We start from the raw sequence: 5000 nt of genomic DNA, 5'->3' as shown, positions 1-5000 counted from the left end.
TCAAGAAAGAGCTATCAATCTGTCAATCCTTCCGGTGTCCGGGCCTGGTGAGGTTTCCCGTGTTGAGTCAAATTAAGCCGCAGGCTCCACTCCTGGTGGTGCCCTTCCGTCAATTCCTTTAAGTTTCAGCTTTGCAACCATACTTCCCCCGGAACCCAAAAGCTTTGGTTTCCCGGAGGCTGCCCGCCGAGTCATCGGAGGAACTGCGGCGGATCGCTGGCTGGCATCGTTTATGGTTAGAACTAGGGCGGTATCTGATCGCCTTCGAACCTCTAACTTTCGTTCTTGATTAATGAAAACATACTTGGCAAATGCTTTCGCTTCTGTTCGTCTTGCGACGATCCAAGAATTTCACCTCTAACGTCGCAATACGAATGCCCCCGCCTGTCCCTATTAATCATTACCTCGGGTTCCGAAAACCAACAAAATAGAACCGAGGTCCTATTCCATTATTCCATGCACACAGTATTCAGGCGGGCTTGCCTGCTTTAAGCACTCTAATTTGTTCAAAGTAAACGTGCCGGCCCACCGAGACACTCAATAAAGAGCACCCTGGTAGGATTTCAACGGGGTCCGCCTCGGGACGCACGAGCACGCACGAGGCGGTCGCACGCCTTCGGCTCGCCCCACCGGCAGGACGTCCCACGATACATGCCAGTTAAACACCGACGGGCGGTGAACCAACAGCGTGGGACACAAATCCAACTACGAGCTTTTTAACCGCAACAACTTTAATATACGCTATTGGAGCTGGAATTACCGCGGCTGCTGGCACCAGACTTGCCCTCCAATAGATACTCGTTAAAGGATTTAAAGTGTACTCATTCCGATTACGGGGCCTCGGATGAGTCCCGTATCGTTATTTTTCGTCACTACCTCCCCGTGCTGGGAGTGGGTAATTTGCGCGCCTGCTGCCTTCCTTGGATGTGGTAGCCGTTTCTCAGGCTCCCTCTCCGGAATCGAACCCTGATTCCCCGTTACCCGTTACAACCATGGTAGGCGCAGAACCTACCATCGACAGTTGATAAGGCAGACATTTGAAAGATGCGTCGCCGGTACGAGGACCGTGCGATCAGCCCAAAGTTATTCAGAGTCACCAAGGCAAACGGACCGGACGAGCCGACCGATTGGTTTTGATCTAATAAAAGCGTCCCTTCCATCTCTGGTCGGGACTCTGTTTGCATGTATTAGCTCTAGAATTACCACAGTTATCCAAGTAACGTGGGTACGATCTAAGGAACCATAACTGATTTAATGAGCCATTCGCGGTTTCACCTTAATGCGGCTTGTACTGAGACATGCATGGCTTAATCTTTGAGACAAGCATATGACTACTGGCAGGATCAACCAGGGAGCTGCGTCAACTAGAGCTGAGCAGCCGGCCGCCCGGGAGTGTGTCCCGGGGGCCCGCGCGAACACGCAAGCGTCCGCTCAATTATTCTGCAAACAGGAGGAGGCTGAGCTCCCCTGCACAACACACCTCGAAACCCTCTCAGGTCCCGGCGGCGCGCAGCGCCGTCCTAAGTACTTGGTCGGGTTCGAGAGAGGCGCAATCGCCCGGAGTTAGGCGAGTAGACGCTTTAGGTGCGACCACCCGTGCTCCCAACTGAGCTTGCCGCTGCCGACAGAGGCCCGGGAGCGTGCTGTCGTGGCATTGCCGGCGGGAGACAACACGCGCCACCTACGGTGACCGGCAGCTCCAACGCCAGCGCCACAGAAGGACAAAAGCCCCACTTGGGTGCCGAAGCGAACTCTCCCAGCACAGCGCACGCGCCAACACGTCCGCACAGCTGCGATACAAACCACCTGCGAGAACCGCTGGGGCGACCGAGCAGCAGACGGCGTCGCGGCGCCGAGCGCCGAGCGGCGGCGCATCCTCAGCGCACACAGTCCTCAATCGGACCAGCACACTGCAGATGGCCACCGCGCTTCGCACCGGGCCCGCGAGGACCTACTTTGGCCGCAAGGCGCCGCGAGCAGGGGGCGCCGGCGCGCAGCTGCGCCGCCTGCCGCGTCCGTCGGCCGGCGCGCCTGCCACTGGCCGCCCCCACCAGCCGGCTGTAGCGCGTGCGCCCACGCACCGCGCTGCCAGCACGCCGGGTGGCCCCCCCTCACCGGCCGGGGACGGTCCCACCCAGCCACCGCCGCGTATCGCCTCACACCCAGATCCCCTTTCACGTTCGTGGGCATGGTGGGTCCCCTTTCACGTTCGTGGGCATGGTGGGTATCCCTGAAACAACCGGTTAATAGCTCGACCGATCGTCGCCAACACTGATTCACCTCTAGCGAGAACAACCGCACCACAACGGGTTACCTGTTGTTCATTTGCGTAACGTCACCAGCAAACGTAGACGTCCATCGCCATTTGCAACGAGTATTGCATGCCTGTGTCAGGTGTCACAACACACTACGTCTGCCCACATAGACGCAACAACATGTGCACGCCTCGAGAACACGTGGAAGGTAGCCCCCGTACGTATGCGGTGTCCATTGCGCGAACGACTGTCAGCCGGCCTCTGCAGGATGTCGCAGATGTGGAACGCGGTGCAACATGCTATCACGGTGTGTGAGAAGAGACGACTACGTCCGAATACACGCTCCACCACATCAGCAGACTGCTCATGCTGATCGCCATCCAGGGCGTCCGTTCCTCCCACACGTCTGAATGGCGTACCACACTGCAATCCAGCTCTTATAGGGAGACGACACGTAGCTGCGTGCACAATATTTGGACTGTATGGTCTGCCGTTGCTAGGCGCAGTCGTCGTACGGTCACACATGTGCCACGATGTATCATTCAGTACATACGGACCAATGTGCAGTACAGTTTGTGGGTTTTGCGTACATCGGCGGACAGGTGACAGGCCGTACCACAACGTAGGCTGAGTACGTCGGCATGCGAAGGGCATTGAACATGCAAACTTCTCAACGACCAGCTTGCGAAGGCAGGGGGGAAGGGGGGGGGGGCATGTACGTCCTGCTGCTATCCACATTAGAGTGTATAGCAGGAGCATGTGGAAAGTCAGCAACACCTGCAAGGTGTTTAACATGACGCGATACACAGGGGACCGGGCAGTGCGAATAGCGAACTATATTGCGAGGGTTGCGGTTAGGCAACACTACACTAATTTAACGAGTTGCATAACAATTACAGAGCAGGTTCAGCGACAACGTGCGTCAGGTTAAGGCGCAATATAGGTTATGTTGAGGCGCAATATAGGTTAGGTTGAGGCGCAATATAGGTTAGGTTAAGGCACAACATGGGTTACGTTAAAGCGCAAATTAGGTTATGTTAAGGCACAACATGGGTTACGTTAAGGCACAACATGGGTTACGTTAAGGCACAACATGGGTTACGTTAAGGCACAACATGGGTTACGTTAAGGCACAAATTAGGTTACGTTAAGGCACAAATTAGGTTACGTTAAGGCACAAATTAGGTTACGTTAAGGCACAAATTAGGTTACGTTAAGGCACAAATTAGGTTACGTTAAGGCACAACATGGGTTACGTTAAGGCACAACATGGGTTACGTTAAGGCACAACATGGGTTACGTTAAGGCACAACATGGGTTACGTTAAGGCACAAATTGGGTTACGTTAAGGCGCAAATTGGGTTACGTTAAGGCACAAATTGGGTTACGTTAAGGCACAAATTGGGTTACGTTAAGGCACAAATTGGGTTACGTTAAGGCACAAATTGGGTTACGTTAAGGCACAAATTGGGTTACGTTAAGGCACAAATTGGGTTACGTTAAGGCACAAATTGGGTTACGTTAAGGCACAACATGGGTTACGTTAAGGTACAACATGGGTTAGGTTAAGGTACAATATGGGTTAGGTTAAGGTACAATATGGGTTAGGTTAAGGTACAATATGGGTTAGGTTAAGGCACAATATGGGTTACGTTAAGGCACAACATGGGTTAGGTTAAGGCACAACATGGGTTAGGTTAAGGCACAACATGGGTTAGGTTAAGGCACAACATGGGTTAGGTTAAGGCACAACATGGGTTAGGTTAAGGCACAACATGGGATAGGTTAAGGCACAACATGGGTTAGGTTAAGGCACAACATGGGTTAGGTTAAGGCACAACATGGGTTAGGTTAAGGCACAACATGGGTTAGGTTAAGGCACAACATGGGTTAGGTTAAGGCACAACATGGGTTAGGTTAAGGCACAACATGGGTTAGGTTAAGGCACAACATGGGTTAGGTTAAGGCACAACATGGGTTAGGTTAAGGCACAACGTAGGTTAGGTTAAGGTACAACGTAGGTTAGGTTAAGGTACAACGTAGGTTAGGTTAAGGTACAACGTAGGTTAGGTTAAGGTACAACGTAGGTTAGGTTAAGGTACAACGTAGGTTAGGTTAAGGTACAACGTAGGTTAGGTTAAGGTACAATGTAGGTTAGGTTAAGGTACAACGTAGGTTAGGTTAAGGTACAACGTAGGTTAGGTTAAGGTACAACGTAGGTTAGGTTAAGGTACAACGTAGGTTAGGTTAAGGTACAACGTAGGTTAGGTTAAGGTACAACGTAGGTTAGGTTAAGGCGCAATGTCGGTTAGGTTAAGGTACGATATAGCTAAAGTTAAGGTACAATATAGCTTAGGTTAAGGTACACATTGTTGTAGGGAAAGGTGTATTTGGGGGGGGGGGCGGCAGGTTCGTTGATAGTGATTATCGTAAGTGCATGCCTGCGGGATCATCCGATTTGTCACGTCAGGATGCACTTGTGGCTCATGACAGGCGGCGTTCCGATTCCAAGGTTGTGGCAGATCTGTGTCTTTCATTCCTGCCATTGTTTGTGTACTGTGACAGGAGGCAGTATTGTGATGTTGGGTGCACCCCTGTGTAGGACATGTGTGGGTGTTCGTGGCTTAGCTGAGCAATGGCGGATGTCGGAAGGGTGGGATATTCTGTTTTCTGGGTGGACCTCCCGGTCTGGTTATGATAGTGTGGATTGTGTAATGTGGCGGAGAGGATGCACTGGATGTTCTT

At 52.2% G+C, this 5000-nt stretch overlaps 1 non-coding gene across 1 annotated transcript in view; it reads right to left on the bottom strand.

Moving 5' to 3' along the window:
* The window catches only part of LOC126436627 (small subunit ribosomal RNA), a 1909-nt gene extending 555 nt beyond the window's left edge, over window positions 1-1354 (bottom strand). The window contains exon 1 of the ribosomal RNA XR_007580814.1: window positions 1-1354. This exon is cut by the window's left edge and continues 555 nt beyond it. This is a non-coding gene — a ribosomal RNA (small subunit ribosomal RNA).
* Window positions 1355-5000: the final 3646 nt, after the last annotated feature.

The sequence above is a fragment of the Schistocerca serialis genome, unplaced genomic scaffold (genome assembly GCF_023864345.2).
Source record: "Schistocerca serialis cubense isolate TAMUIC-IGC-003099 unplaced genomic scaffold, iqSchSeri2.2 HiC_scaffold_1242, whole genome shotgun sequence".
Taxonomy (NCBI): Eukaryota; Metazoa; Arthropoda; class Insecta; order Orthoptera; family Acrididae; genus Schistocerca; species Schistocerca serialis.
Note: the sequence above shows the minus strand (reverse complement) of the source record. Positions and strands in the feature narration are given on the sequence as shown.